We start from the raw sequence: 17,357 nt of genomic DNA, 5'->3' as shown, positions 1-17,357 counted from the left end.
AACAGTACAGGGTGAAGTTTACAGGCACCCTGAAAAGGAATTCAAAGTCTTGGGTAGACTTTCTTGACGTTTAATTGAAGGCACTGGAAGTTGGTAACAAAGTTGACACATATGAGGGATTGTATAATTTGTTTTTGAAAGAACATATTTTAATTCATTGTGCAAAAGAGAAGTTACGCTAGTATCTAGTGGATTCTAACCTGATAGACCTCAGAGAGCTGGGAAAAGAGGCTGATTAGTGGGTGAGAACCAGGGCCTCCATTCAGCACCAGGGGGGCGATCAGAAACAAGGAAGACAGGTCCCGCCTGTCAAATTTCCTACTTACATTTCCGCAGGAAAGCAGTGCAAAGATGACAGGTCCCAACCTCTCCCAATTATGTATAAAACCCAGCAATGTCAAAGTGTCAACATTGACCAGGGGAAGAAGGAAAAATAGAGAAATCAGAAATGTCCCATGAGGCACACCACACTAGGATAGAACCACAAGTCCAGGAGAAATATCTGTGGAACAAAAGACAGAAAATGTAAGTATACAGGGAAATACTATTCCTATAATTCTATACCAAAAAATATGTGGAATTCTAACTAAAGGTGATTTTATCCAGTGCATGCTCATGTGTGAATCTTAAGTGGTTATCACACGTGTTGACCCAGGTGAAGAAGTCAAGTAATAAAGTCTCATCACCTTTCCAAATCATGAGCACGTCATCTATATAGCGTTGCCATAAGATGATATTTGCTCCATAAGGGTTAGTTGGACTCAAAATTGAACACATAAAGACCCGCCACCGAAGGGGTAAAGGTGCTGCCCATCGATGTTCCTGTTGCTTGGAGGAAGATCTTTCCTTCATGTTCCAAATAGTTACGTTTCAAGGCAAGAGTGGCACAGTCTACTACAAAGGCACGGGTTGTATTAAAGTCCCAAGGAGCTCTGTCCAGAGCCTCTTTCACCACCTTGATGGTCTCATCCTGTGGAATGCAGGTGTATAAGCTCTCGATGTCCATTGTGACAAGAAAGCAAGCGTCTTCAGCTAAGGTGATAGTCCTAAGTAAGGAAAGGATACTTTTGCTGTCTTTTAAATAAGTACTTGTAGACTGAATAATGGGTCTCAGAAAAAAGTCACAGTATTTTGAGAGGGGTTCAAGAAGTGAACCCAAACCCGAAACGATAGGTCTCCCGGGGGGAGGTAACACATTCTTATGGGTTTTTGGCAGTATGTAAAAATACGGAACCCTTTCCTCTGATGTTGTCAGGAAATCCGCCTCTTTTTTTGTGATCAAACCGTCTCTTTCTGCCGTTGACACAAGTTTGCAGATTTCGTCTTTCAGGTCACTCGTCGGATCCATATTTAAAGGGACATAGTTGGTGGCGTTGTTAAGTAGACGTTGACACTCAGTGTCATAATCTATCTTGTTTTGAATCACCACACCACCCCTTTTGTCCGCACTTTTTATAATTATATCTTTGTTCCTTTTCAAAGATTGGATGGCCTGGAATTCCTCTGCGGTCAAGTTCCTAAATGGTGTGGGTTCCTACAATTGCTCCACTTCCTTGAACACGGCCTGCTCAAAGGCCAGGATTTCTGGTGTGACTGTGTGTGGAGGAGGTGTGAAGGTTGATTTCAGCTTAAATTCAGTATCACTTTTAATCCCTTCTGCTTGATCTTTCTCTGTAGATTCAAAAAAGTTCCTCAATCGGCGTTTTCTGAAAAATTGACTCAACTCACAGTGAAGTTTAAAGCGGTCTAGCCGAGGGGTAGGTATGAAACCTAACCCTTTTTCCAAGACCTCTGTTTCTGCTGTGGTGAGGTTATGGGAAGATAAATTGACAACTAAGGTTTCGCGCTGCTGGGGCCTGGTCTTTGGTCCCCTGTTGTCTTTCTGGTGGCATCCCCAACTCCCTCCGGCTGTTCCCAATGAACTTGGGTGTTGCCCTTCTGCCTCCCCCTGCCCCGCCTGACTCTGTCCTGAAAAGGATGCGGGTATCCCTGGTGGTTGAATTGTGGGTATGGTACAAAGTTTGGGTTACAGCCCATCATAGGAGGGAATGGCGCCTGAAAAGGGTTGGGATGATATGGTCCCATCCCTTGTTGGGAGAATGGTGTTTGCCAACCTGGGAGGGGGTACTCATTGACATGTTGTTGTTGGCCTCGCCCTCTTCCTCCACTTCTGCCCCTTCTGCCCCTTCCTTTGCCCCTTCTCCCTGTACTATCGGTGCTTGAACCACTTGTATTAGAGTCTACCGATGTATCAGAGTTATACCCTGAACTAGTGTTGTGTATCTGATAACCTGCAGATGTAGTCTACAGTATATAGGGGTGACATCTAGATGTATAAAAACCAGGATATGTGAACATCGTAGTAACATACGTTGTAAAAGAGCAACAACCAAGTTGACAGCACATTTTTTACAATTGAACCACACACCAAATGACCTGCAGTGGACGGTATTGGAGCACCTGGAAACCAGTTTGGAAGCCACGTTGTTTGAGAAGGAACAACGCTGGGTTTATCGGCTCGGCACCAATAAAACCGGATTGAATGATGACATACCATGGGGAAGTGTGTTAAGATGACAATCCAGTGCGAATCTAGGAATATAGACTTTGTGAGCCTCTGTGTTTTTGTTCCGTTTTTGCCTACCGTAATACACCAAGGTTGACGCATTGTAACATGCTCTGATAACCAGGCTTCCCGCTGTTGTCCACGTCTTAATAGCGCCACACTAGATTTAATGACGTGGGGACACTATTTGTTGTTATTGCCATGCCCTTACTATTTATGGATATCCTTATATCAGGGTCCCTTAATGCGATTAGTGTTTATAAATTTGTCTGTACATTGACTACATTTACACACTGCACTGATCACTTTTGTTAGGGTTGCTAACATGCAACAGCCACCGTTCATTTGTGGATGTTTTTTTCCGATACCTCACGCGTAATGCGTTTGATATTGAGGGCGCGCCTCTAATTTGGGATCGTATATGACCATTTGGCTGCAATAAGGAATGCGGTTTTTCGAAATTCATTCGCACATTTTTATGTGCCTATTGACTTACAAATTTTTCTGACAAGATATCAACATTCCGGTTATACCGGGAACCGAACCTACGCCTTGGGCCCCCCCCTTTTTTAGTAACTGTCACTTTAAGACATCCGACCAGGCGATAGTTACGTAGCGTTGCGTCATTCACGTGACCAGCCCCGGCGTATCACTGCAAAATATAAAATATAAGGACCCTCACTCATTTTATTATGTGCCTATGGACTAGCATTATAAAAAAAAAATTCTGATAAAAAAGTTTTTCCTGATAAGATATAACCATTCCGGGTACACCGGGAACCAAACCCACATCTTGGGCCCCTGTGTTAGTAACTGTCACTTTAAGGCATCTTACCAGGCGGCAGTTACGTAGTGTCATGTTACCCACGTGACCGGCCCCGGCGTATCATTGTAAAATGAAATATAATGCCTCCGCCTGCCCAACTCCTACATTTCCGGGAGACAGCAGTCGAGAGAGCAGGTATACCGCGGGGAGTCGCGAGTGCCAAAGTAAGTTTTTTATCCATTAAACGAGCCACTAACAGTTGGGGCGCTCACTTATTATCCGAGGGCTCGTTGCACCTCTTTTTTCCTTCCTTTTTTCCTTCCCTTTTTTTTCCTCTTTTTTTTATTTTTCCTCTTCAGAGATACACCGCGTGAAGTGAACCCGCGCTGTCCTCACCAAAGGGGCGAGTCTATTTCACTTGTTAAGTGAGTTATGTTGCTATTTGTGATCATTGCGACATTGCCACTAACTTCCTTGTTATGGGGGGTTTATCTTGGTTCTCCCTATGTCTGATTCAGGCATATTACCACGCTCGACGAAAATCTACAAATATTTTGTTTGTTTTATTTAAATGGCAATGACGACCTAAGTAAATAATGCCCGCATTTAACCATGCTTAATTGATGAGAAGTAGCTTGAACAGTAGCGCTTGAGGTAAATTTCTCCATGATGGTCAGATTTTTAACTCTGTCTATGGTGTTGTACCCAATAATCAGGGGAAGCAAGCTTTACTAGCTGGATGGCCCCCCTCAGTTAGTCTTCGTAAAGGGAGCATTAATTTCGATATTTCCTGATACTATGCAAATTTTATGGCCATACACTAAGAAATAACGCATTTGACCTAACTAATTGTAAAAGTATGTCAATGTGTATTATTATTTGTTCTCTTTCTCTCCACAGGTTTTTTGTATATTCCTGCAAATTGCAGCGAATAACCACGGATACTGACCATGAAATCCACCAAGTAAGATATTTTTTCACACGTAGAGCCTCACGGGAGGGTGCGTCTTAGCGCGCGTACACCACTGGAGGACTTTTCTGATAGGTCCTGACGAATGCTGAGCAAATTGCATTTAAACCAGCAGAAACATGTTGACCATTTTTTATTTCTAAAGGACTCAGGTTCCCTAGCACAGAACCTTGGCAGTCCGTCCACTTTGTTTTTAATCCAAATGCAGGTTGGCCATTATTAAAGATATTTGTAAAGGCTACAATCTTGCATTTTTTTAAATTCTGCACACATAGTTATAATCACATTCTAATTTGGGCACTGTTGCACTCACCACATCCCGCTCCGCTGTAATCAGGCGTTGTAGCACGCTGGGGGGGTATTCGGCCACCCCAGCGGGGACCCAATGATGAAGCATGTCACCAACTAGTGGTGAGTGAGGGTCCTTCATAAAAAAGAAATATTTTTCTTCCCTCCTGTGAAATACTTGGGATATTAGTTCCCTTGGGAGGTGTCCTCCTAAAAAAGGGGGGGTTTTGGTTCCTTTAGGGGAGATAGAGATAAAGTACTTCATGCTTGTGCATGTGGGTGTGTTTATCACATTTTGTGCACACATTTATACGTACAGTATAGAGACACAAAAAATAGACATCACAATATTAATTCTTTTGAGCACATTTTGTTTAAGTAGCTTTTCACGTAGTCACTCCTCTGTTGTTGTTTATGAATTGACTGGGGTACAGGAGTGCCAACTCATGCCCTTTCTCTCCTGTTGGTATTAATGGTATTATGCAATCTCCTCACAAAGTCAAGAGCAGCAGGAGCAGGGTAAGAAAGAGGAAGCAGTGGTAGTATGGTCCGAGAATGAAATCCATAATTGCAATAGAAAGAAGAATACTTAGTAGAAGACTGCCAGTAAATATTATATGAACATTCGGCCACCCACAAAAATGTGTCCCTATCTGCTGTAGAATGTAGAAGCTCACATCTTATGTACTGTTCAAAACATTGATTTATTCTTTCGGTCTGACCGTCTGACTGAGGATGATGGCTAGAGGAAAATCTTACTTCTATCTGCAGAAAAGCACCAATCCCTTTGCAGAAGTTAGAAATGAATTGAGAACCTTAGTCAGACACTACAACCGAGGGAAGACCATGTATACGCACAATGTGTTGTACAAACAGAGAGGCCATTTCAGTTAGTATATCAACCACAACAAGGAGAGTTGTGTTACCTTGAGTGGTCTTTGGAAAGTCCACATTGAAATCCATAGAGATTGTGTGCCTTAGGCTAGGTGGAGTGGGTAAGGGGTTCAATAATCCCACGGGTGCTTGATGAGATGCTTTTCTTTGTGCACACACATGGCAAGTTTGAATAAAATCTTTGACATCATTCATCCTATTGGGCAACCAGAAGTGTCATTTAAGTAGCTCTATAGTCTTTTTATACCCAGGATGGCCAGAGAGAGGATATGTATGACACCACCCTAATGCTTGTTATTAGAGGCTACATGTAGGAAATATAATCCCCCTTGAATGTACAGCAGGTCTTGGACCTTAGTGACATCTTGAGCTTGAACAAGCTCCTCTATTCTAGCAGACCCCTGTGCCTCCTCAACTGATTTTAGGAACTCTTCCTCAGAGCAAATAGCACCTATTATACGTTCCTAGGCTATTATAGGGGGGTCACACCGAGATTCTTTCATTTCATAACCTAGACTGTACAGGGCATCTGCCTTCCCATTTTTCTTTCCTACCTAAAATTGAATAATGAAATCATAGTCGCTGAAAAACTGTGTCCAACGCAATTATCTCATGTGTAAGATTACATTGGTCAGTAAGTAATATTACTCTGTGATTAGTGCCTCATAGATATTGCTGCCATTATTCAAATGCCCTTTTGATGGCTAACAGTTCTTTATCTCCAATTGCATAATTTAGCTCGGCTGGTGTTAATTTATGCAAGAAGTATGCAAATGGATGAAGACATCCTGCTCTTGGGTCGATTTGAGAAAGAACCCCACCCCACCTACTTCTAAATGTGAGGCATCTGCCTCAAATACAAAAGGACGAGAAGGATCTGGATGTCTCAATATCGGTGCTTGAGTAAATGCTTTCTTCAGCTTACCAAACCCTCTTCAGCTGCTGGGGTACAAACAAACTTAACTCCTTTTTTCAATAGTTTGGTAATGGGGAGGTTAGGTCAGAAAAATTGCCAATGAAGTGTCAATAAAGTTTGGCAAAGCCAAGAAAACTCTCTATCTCTCTTACATTTTTCGGGAGATTGCCAACCTATTATGGCTTCCACTTTCTGGGGATCTATACTGATTCCATGGGGGGAAACTATGAACCCAAAGAAACATACTTGAGAGGTATGATATTGACATTTATGTCATTTGCAGTATAGGAGAGTGTCCCTATAATCGATCAAGCACTAACATGGACCTCATGCTCATGGTCTGAAAAAGAATAAATCCTGATAGCATAAATATATGCAATAACAAAAAGGTCCAACATGTCTTACGTACTCATTAATAAAGAACTAAAAAGCAGGAGGGGCATTGCACAAACCAAATGTCATTGCAAGATATTCTTGGTACAAAAGGCTGTCTTCCACTCATCCCCCTCCTTAATTCTTAGAAGATGGTAAGCTCCTTAGTGAGGATTATGAAGTTCTTTACTTTGTCAAGGAGGGAAGAAATCAATGGCAAGGGATATCAGTTCTTGATTGTTACATCCTTGAGAGCTCTGTAATGGATGCAGCACCTAAGACCCTCTTCCCGTTCTGGTTTAAAAAAGAGAGATGAGGAGGCAGGTGATTGGGAAGTTCGAATATAACTGATTCTAAGCATCTCATCTATGTTGTCACGTAGGTATACATTCTCTTGTTCCATTATCGCATTGATTCTGCTGCAAGCTATGTGGGCTCCAGGTACTAAATCAATCCGACAGTCATAGGAACAGTGAGGTAGCAGAGTTGTGGCCTTTTCCTTGTCAAAAACCTCCTTCAGATCATGATAGGAGGATGATAGTTCAGGTGCTTCAGGGTTTGTGATTACTGCTACCCCACTTTGGTTGTTCCTTTTGTTGAATACATTATTTTTTCAGATATCAGAAATAAAAATTAATGACAACTCTTTCCAATTGATGAGGGGGTTATGATGGCATAGCCATGGACGACCTAATATGGCAGGAAACTAGGGAGACTGAATACCATGATCTTGCAATGTTCTTGAATTACAAGTGTTAATTCAATGGTAGCATGTGTAATAGAACCTGAGTTAAGGTTACTGTCACCTATGATCTTAACTTCCTCCCAAGGGGTCTTGGTAACCAAATGAATGTTCTTACTGTGTGCCCAGCACAAATCCATAAAATTGCATGAGACACCAGCATCTTCCATTATCTGAAGGTCCATAACCTGTTGTCCACATTCCAGCTGGGAGGTAAGGAAGAAATGTTAAGGGGAAGACAAGAAAGCATCTTACTGAGCAAACTGTTGAGAGACAACTAACCCTGACCTACCCGTATTCTCTGTCTCTCCGGACTTCGTGCTTGTTAGTTTTCCGAATTGTCTCCTCTCTTCGGCTTAACTGGCCATTCTCTATGAAAATTACACTGTTTTCCTCAGTATAAACATAATTTTTTATCACGCCTTCCTGTCTTTCATCTTCACTAAGGGGGCCCTGCGTGCTTCCTATCTGCATTGGCTCTGATTCTTCTACTACCTTTTCTAAGTCTGTTTTTTACTCTTTGTGGGTTATGACACAACCTTCTGAACGCCCCTTCTCTCTTTTTCTTTCATTAATTCCATGATCTAATTTTACTACCAGGTCTATAAGGGAATTAAAGGACTCAGGGGGATCAACCACGTATGCTAATAGATCCTTTAGTTAATCTCTTAACCCTTTATAAAACAAGGCACTACGTTTTGCCTCAGGCCAACCGGATTCGGCTACCAATCTGGTAACTTTAGAAATATAAGTCGTTAAATCCTTTGATCTCTGTTTCAGATTTAAAAGTCCTGTATCCACTGATTGCATGAAGGAGTACTTATCGAACAGCTTCCTTAACTCTTCTTTGAAGGCTACGTAATCATGCAGTAATGGGTCATTTCTCTCTATGAGGGGTATAGACCAATTGGCTGCCGTTCCTCCTAAATAGGAAATGGCAAATGCTACCTTTGCTTGATCGTTTGGGAAGCAGGTAGCCTTGCACATAAAATGGAGCTGGCACTTACTAATAAAGGCAGCAAACTTAGCAGGGGCCCCCATGAACCTCTCTGGAGGGGCTAAGGGAATACATTGAGGTGTGATTACTTGTATAACAGGAAAATTTGTGCTGGGGGACTGGGACGAAGATGGAAACTGAACCCCTGCACCTCCTGCCATGTTCCCTAAGCTAGATTCAGGCCTCATACCCCACTGGATAGAATCTACTTGTGCAGCTAAGGCTTGGGTTTCCTTCTGAAGGTTACCCAGCATGTAGGCTAAATCCATGAGTGTCACCTGACTCATTTCCATAGCTTTTGGTCAGAAATTAAAATTTGCGCTTCGCGTTCTGTCAAGTTTCCTACTTACGCTTCCGCAGGAACGCCATGCAAAGATGAAAGGTCCCTACCTCACCCAGTCCCATATCGCACCCAACTATGTCAAAGTGTTAACATTCACCAGGGGAAGAAGGGAAAATACAGAAATAAGAAATGTCCCACAACGTACCCCACTCTAGGATAGAACTGGAGCTACAGCCCTTTGGACTGCCTTGCTGTAAAAGGACTAAAGAGTGGACTCCCGGAAAGCTACAGGTTAACAGAGCTCACCTGGAACACCACCACCAACAATCCTCAATCTGGAGCATGACCAGGGAATTTGTAAAGGTTTTGTCCAGGTGGATTGTGGGAACTGAAGTCCTCAACTTTCAAGGACCATCTTGGAGCTACAAGACCCTTGGAGTGAGTTTGAGACACTTTGGGACCATATGGGGAACTTCAGGAAGAAGTTCCAGAAGTTTGGAGAACTTTGGAGCAACTTTGGAAAAAAGCTCCAGAAGAGGACCGACTTAACCTGGCCAGCCAAGCCACCTGCCTTCAACCGCAAGTCGACCTGTCATCCAGCTGAAAAGCTCCGTAGGTCCTATTTTCAGAGTTTGACCGGGAGTAGGCAAAATCCGGGGCCGGAGAACCCTCACCAAATCCAGCCTGGTGAAGAGCAACGAAGGACCCCGTGAGAAAAAGCACTGTAAAAGTTTCTAAGTCCGAACGAATGAAAGGTGACCGGGAGCAACTGTGAAAGCCAAGCCGCCTGCCTTCAACCGTGTGTCGGCCTGGATCCTTGGTTTGTCCCACTGGAACGCTCCAGAGCTCGGTCGTCTATTAGTTTGACTGCGAGCTCGTCGCAAGTCAATCCGGAGTACCCTCGCCAAATCTGGACTGGCTGAGAGCTTCGAGAGACCCCGGGAAGAAAAGCTCCAGAAAGGTTTCTAAGTCTGTGACCAAGACATACCGCGAGGGGTAGGCGAGCAGGGCTCCATCGCGGCCGGACTGAAACGTTGACTTTGTTCCGGTCTATTGCGAACATATGTCCCGGTAAGGTGCTATCGTTTTCTATGGCTAGATATTGCTAAATCTTTGAAAAATCAATTCTCCGGTTCCCTACATTGGATTTTTGTAATATTTGTGTCATTTTAAAGATAAAAATATTTCCTTTGTTTATAAATTAATGTTTGATTTTTATTGTGCTTTGTTTCTTAATTATTTACTGAATTGGTGTTTCTAAATGCTAAATACATAACTGTCTTTAAAGTTAAGCCTGCCTGCTCGCAGCCAAGCTACCAAGGTTTGAGCAGGGTAATCATTTTCTAAGACCTATTCTGAGCCCTATACAGTTTTAGTGGCCTTTATCAAGTGGCAGATATACATTTGCCCCAAATAATAATCCACTTTTCAGCAAGTATATATGTTCAAGTCTCAGAAACGCTTAAAATACACTGACAGTCAAGGGATGATGTCATCAGGAAGCAAAAGATGAAGTTTACATTATATGTTGTGAATTTAAAAAGCATACACAGCAAAATATTGCATTTCAGATATTTTTGAGATATTGACAGAATGTGAAGGCCCCTTTTACCTAGTGAGCATAAAAGTTTCAAATCCAACATAATATCGTGAGTGAAATGAAACACTAATCAACATGCATTTAAGAAATCGCAATTTCAGATTTCTTAAATGCAATGCATGATCATTTTTTAATTGCGAATTCGCAATTTGGAAGTGGTAAAATAGCATGAAGTTGACCTTCATGCTAATTTACCGAAAACGTTCAAATATGCACAAATTGCATTTTTTAAAGTATTAATTTACACACACACATGCCCTTGGGGCATGTGTGTGTGTAAATTGCATTTGAAGTTACATTTCAGGGTGCAGGGAGGGGTTCTTTGGACCCCCCCCTGCACCCTTGAAATTGCATTCACATTTTGCGAATCTCAATTTGAAATTCTCAAAATGTGAATGCCTTCCCATTCATTCCTATGGGCCTTTTGGCCCATAGGAATGAATGGGAAGGGTTTTCCTTAATTGCGATTCGCAAATTGTGAATCGCAATTAAGGAAAAATACCGAATAGCAAAAAAAAATGCACATTTTCCATGCATTGCAGTTTGCGATTTCTAAATTGCGATTCCTTAATTTTCGCAATTTAGGAATCGCAAACGGGTGCAATGTTGCATGTGGCCAAATGTTCGTAGCAGAATTAACAACTGAGTATGTATGAGCATCAATAAACATCGAAGCAGTGAGAAAAGATGCCAACACTTTTATTTATTTTATTCCAATTAGCTTATTTGTTCACAGATGTCGTAATACATGTTTAATAGTTTACTGTCATGAAAAAGCATAGCTGGAAAAATTGCACCATGTCTATTCTGGATTTGACGAGGATATCAGTGTAAAAGCTGAGCATCAACTGCAATTGCTGTTTGAATCAGAACCGCAGTCTGCACCGCCTGCCTGATTGAAATTCACTCTGAGAACGATGTTCTCTTCTGAGATGATGATATTAAAATGAGCCCAGACAAACTGCTCAAAGCCTCGTTAGATGGCTGTGTCTATATTATGCCCCATTTTAATCTAAGGGATTCAATTCTGTGACTTTGCATATTTAAAGCTGTCATCTACATTCGAGCTGACTTGATCAGGACTATTTGAATACCTAACAAGCTACAATGTCCAACGCTCTACAAACACCCTGAATCCTTCACTCCACGAGCGCCATGTCTAGTGTTCGATATGCATTCAAATGAGTATCTTGGCATTTGAAAAAAAAGAGTGTGTCGTATGCCCAAATATGGGGCTGTTCAATTAAATTCCAGTCATTAGTACACTTTATGCAGTTTTCATGTAGCGTACAAATCCAGTGATGCAGGGGCATGGCATCACGTTTAAAAAACATTATGGCCCGGATTTACAAAGACTTTGAGTAGGCGAAAAAACAAAGTGACACAAATTCTTGCAAGGTTATTTTACTTTCCAGACCAAATGGTATTTTGCGCTGGAAAGGTGCCCTTTTATCTGCTGCGTTGCACCGCTTTGTGTCAACAGTGTGTTGATTGAGGTTTACTCGGGAAGATCTGTCAAATCCCCATTGTTTTTCCCCATCTACAAAGATTGTCAAACCGTGCTTTGGGTTAGAAGCTGACACTTCCTTTAACCATGTGCTAACCAGAAGAAATATTTCAATGTTTCCAGTCATTCTCCACATTGCATCCCACATTCCATACGAGCCCATGCAATGTGGGGAATGTTTCAGAACTTGGCTAGGCATACGATTTTGTACTGGAAGGATATGGAAAAGGGGCCAAATTTATGCATGGCACAAGGAAGCCCTTATAGTGCCCCAGAGCAGGCCACGACACCAGAAAGCAGGATAGGTTGAATAAATAATTACGTCTATTTACTACTTTCTGCCCCTTGCTCAATGCATTACTGCATAGCATCTTCGGTTGATGTGCTGCGTTACGCTAAGCAGTAATAAATTTGTGCGTATGTAACTTTCAACATTCAGGGGCTTATTTATGAGCCCTTGCGTCACTTTTGCGCTGCCGGTGCTTTACTTTTTGTGTCTCACCAGCAGCGTTAAATCATGTACCTTGTTGCACCATATTTACAAAGTGACCCATCTAGGCAGATGCGTCACTTTGTAAACCCCTGCGTCACTTTATACATGTGCCAGGTATAATGTATGCAGGGGGGTCTTCCCACACAAGTAAGCCTTGTAGAAGTGATGCAGTGAAATCTATAAGATTTCACTGCACTACTTCTAGGGCGCAAATACGTCAATATATTACGCCTGCCTCAGGGCAGGTGTAAGACTGACGCAAGCATATTTCACATGGGACTTGCCATGTGTAATGAACCATTGCTGAAGTTACGTCACTTTTGTGACACACTGCAGCTATGCGTCATTTTTGCGCCTACAGATACGTCAGAAATACTGACGTATCTGTAACTCCTTGCGAAATAATGCGTCATACTGTAAATATGATGCATCATTGGTGTCGCAAGGAGGACGCAAGGAAAAGTGACGCATCGCTATTTTCTCGCAGCAATGCGTCACTTTTCATAAATGACGTCCTTAGTTTAGAAGGAATCCTAGGGCTCTCATTTACTGAAGTTTGAGGGGGGCTTACAAGACCTATTGTAATTTAAATCTTAGGGGCATACTTATGACTGGGGGTGTGACACGCTTGCGCCACTCAACATGTTGCATGTGTGATGCAAGCTGAAAATGCGCTTTATGAATCCACACAAGCCCACCTTGGATTGCCCTGAGTGGCTATATAAATCCTGAGTAATAAAACGCAGCGCAAATGACTATATTATATTACTTTGCCCTGGCAAGGCATTCCATGGGCGTTGCAAGGGTGTTCTCATGCAACTCCAATGGATTTGGATGCATTCCCAGATGCACCATTCCTAGTAGACCTGGGAATGTGCCAATAGACCTGGGAATACGCCAAATAGATATACCTTGCAAATTGAGGCTTAACAAGGAGAAAAATCTTTATTTCTCCTCATTACGTACTCTTTCTAAGAGTGCTGCATTTTGCAGGACACATAGAAAGAGGAATATGCCTCTTAGGATCTTTTTATGTGCAGGAAGGTGTCCCTTTCTACACAAAAACCATCCTGCATGCATTGGAGGCACCCTTCCACCATGGACATTCCTGCCCCTTTCCTGTCATGCAGTACAGCACAGCAGGTGACTTGCTGCACTGGGCTCCACTCTCCCAAAATATGCCCCTAGGCTTTTCATATAGTCAGTAAACTTAAGCTGTCTTTCGTGTATGTTTGCGTTTCGCAAGCGTCCACAGAAAATATGAGTAAATGAGAGCCCAGGGGTTGTAATGGCACATATCTCGTTCACAAGTTCAAGGCAGCACTGAGGTGGGTGTGCAGCTTCCATGTCGTGCTAATCACGGGTACTGCTGACCGTGTGATGTATTCCAAAAAATCAGGATATGGCGGAAGGCAGCGGTAATGAAAGCGAGATGGGTTTAGGACTCATTATTCGTGTGAAATGTTCCCCATCAGTCAGTGGGTATTTTCTGGGAAAAGCATGCAAATCACGGACTGAATATATGTGCATCTCATTGGAGTTACACTGCGAGAGAGCGCAGAGGCAGCAGCGGCTGGGAAATGACTTCCCATTCTCATCTAATTTCCCAGAGACGTGTAATTTTGGTAAGAAACATGGGATCAGTGACATTTTGCAGGTGGCATGTGATTTATGCATCGATTTGTTTCCTAAACCCTAGCCCCTTCCGGACCGAATAGATTTCCAATACAGACGCTACTAGATTGTCTGATGTTATTAGACCATATCAGAGGATTTCAAATGCAGTTTTGTGATTTAAAACCACAATTAACATAAACTCACGAACACACGGAGTATGAGGTAATATCGGATGTGCTATTTGCTACTCGTCATTTAAAAATCAGGCGTGCGTCCATATAAATGTCGTGCAGGCTTATCTCGCTGCTTGCAAACTGTCTTACCGATTCGTGGCTGAAACCAGACTTTAAATGAGAAATGCTGGCTGCCTCGGTCAATGCTTTGGAGGCAAAAACAACATCCAAAAAACAAAGAATAATGACTTCCTGCTGTCTCCAGACACTAAAAAGGAGTTTGATCAGATCCTCTGGACATGTACCAACCAGACATTTAGGACAGTTTGCTAGAAACTGGACTTAGGGCCTCGATATACACTATAGTTATCAGAATACCACGGCGATGATTTGTGCCAACATTTGCCGTTCCTCCTGCTTCAGGAGGTGGCAGAGAAATGAGGCATGGGTTCCCATTCACCAGAAATGCGAGACCTCACCTGCCTCAAGTATGTGAGACAGCTGAGGATAACACAAGTAAACTGAGCCTCCGCCATAAACATCGGAAGGCTTTGTAAGTGGTACTAGTTAGTAAGAGGTAGGAGTTAATACAACACCACCAAGAGGAGTGACTGCTCTGGTGTTGGTAGAGAGAAGGAAGGGGAAGAGTTAAAGGATCTTCATTCAGGTATTTTGCAGGCTAGTAGGATGGAAGCAAATATACTGTTTTACTTTCTAACCGTTTTAATAAATAAATAAATAAATGTTAACCTTAAGGCTACTGCACAGTACATCGTAAATGTAATTTCCCCAAGAACGTAATAGCATTGCCAGTCTTCAGCTAGTTAGCAGTAATAAAAAAGTATGTGTTTCTATCAAGTACTATAGTGATAGTACATTACAGTTTATTGCCAAAACACGGGGTCAGACTGCGACAGAAAACAGTCCCAGGGTCCAAAATAAAAGTGGGTGGCCCACGTTAGTGAATTAGGTAGCTAAAAGAGTGGCTCATGTTTGCACATTTGGGCAGTTTTGGATTTGGAAAGACAAGCTGAATAAGTGGTCTTGGAAGGTATGGGCAACTGCATGGATTTGAGCTTGCTACAGGCAATTATTTTTAAATAACAGATAGGGTTAGAGTGGGGAAAATAAATAGGCCCCGACACCAGAATAAAAGTGGACCTCTTTAGCATGCCGGTTGCATAAAAATTGGCTCACATTGGTAAATCAGGCTAGTTTTGACCTTGTAAAGACACGCTGTATGAGTATTTTGCAAGGTATGGGAGTCTGCATGCATTTGTGTTTGATGCAGGCAATGCTTGTGATATCAGGAAAATCAACAGTAAAACCAGCCCCCCTGGCCCTAAAACAGGCTCACAAGATGATAAAAAAGTGGCTCACATGCGGCTCTGTCTAACCAGCACTTAGGGGATAGCTTGATTGCCCTATAGGTCACTCCAACTCTGATATCCGTTAAATCAACAATAAAAACCAGCCCAATAGACAATAAAACAGGCCCACAAACTGCCAAAAACCCTGCCACACGAGGACCTTCCAGGCCAGCCTGTCGAGCACTCCCTGGTTGTCCTTTTGGGTTAGTCTCACTCTGTCAATGTAGATGCAGGAAACCCAGGTTGCAAAGTAAGTTGGCTGAATTGCACAATTACTCTTAACCACATTATACTCACACTTCAGCGTTAACCTTGCAGATATGTAGACTGGATTGGTGCACGCATGTTAGCATTGCATCCACTTCGTTGTGTTTAAGTGATTGCCCAATGTTTACAATCACTTATTTCATATGGTGTTTTTTTCATAGTGAAAGTCCTGTCCGAAGTAGTTCCAGGGTGCTGGTTATGATTTAAATGATCGCTGCTTTAGGGTGTTGATTATAGGTTCTGGCACTCGAGGAGGTGTTAAGTGTGCTCAGAGATGAGGCAAGGGAGCTGTGAGGAGAGGTAACGTGTGCTGAGTTTAGATTGTCTGCAGTGGGTCGATTGTATGACGGTTGGGAGCAGTTCAGTCAAGCCAGTCCTGTTTTAATGGCAGCTTTTAAAAAATCGATGGTTTTGATGATAGATACAATTGGGATTCTGGGTGCTGTGTTTAAAATGTAATCTTGGTGAGGATGTTGACCTCCAGTGCCTTCACTGGTCCCTTTTAAAGTGTGAGTCACCTCGTACAACATAGGTCAGAGCAATGCTTTGTGCCTCAGAATTGGTTCATGGCTGGTGAATCGCATGACTCCGGTGCTACATCATTTTCTGCTGTCAACGTTTCTGATAGGCTATTGTTGTCCTTCTTGGGCTGCGGCAAACGCTGAGCAGAGCGAGGATTGGTTCAAGAATAGCAAGCCCACATACAATTGTATTCAGTAATGTCATCAAAGCTGGGCTATATTTTGAAACATATTCAAGGGAGTTTGTAAAGGATTGTGTAAGGAGCAGCATGTAGATTTTGCTTGCTGCTTTCCTGAGCCCACAAAGGCGATCACATAAACACAGTGGGGGCCTCATTTATGAGAAATGACGCATCGCTGCATGAAAGCAGCGATGCGTCACTTCTCAGTGCGCAATCCTTGCGACATACCTGATGCGTCATATTTCTGTATGACACATCATGTTGCAAGGAGTTACAGATACGTCAGGATTTCTGACGTATCTATATGGCGCAAAAGTGACGCATTGCTGAAGTGTGTCACAAAAGTGACGCAACCCCAGCAATGTGTCCTTTCACATGGGGTAAGCCCCATGTGAAAGGGCTTGCGTCAGTCTTACACCTGCTGTGAGGCAGGCGTAAGATTTTGACGCATTTGAGTCCTGGAAGTGGCGCAGTGAAATCTGGTAGATTTCACTGCATCACTTCTATTACCCTTTCTTGCGTACATTATACCTGGCGCAGGTATAACGTAGCGCAGGGGTTTACATAGTGACGCATCTACCTAGATGCGTCACTTTGTAAATGTGGCGCAACAAGGCACATTTTTACACTGCTGGTGCGTCACAAAAAGTGACGCACCAGTGGTGCAAAAGTGACGCAAGGGCTCATAAATGAGCCCCTGGGAGTTTAATGGCATACACGCCTTCAACCCCCACCTTTGGACCATTAATCGCGCAGACCGAACTTTCAGATGCTTCAAAGTTTACCTCAGCACCTACAACAACTGCTAGTGATATACTCAGCTTGCAACTGAT

This window comes from Lissotriton helveticus, chromosome 4_1 (assembly GCF_964261635.1).
Source record: "Lissotriton helveticus chromosome 4_1, aLisHel1.1, whole genome shotgun sequence".
In the NCBI taxonomy this organism is placed as follows: Eukaryota; Metazoa; Chordata; class Amphibia; order Caudata; family Salamandridae; genus Lissotriton; species Lissotriton helveticus.
This window is presented reverse-complemented; position numbering follows the sequence as displayed.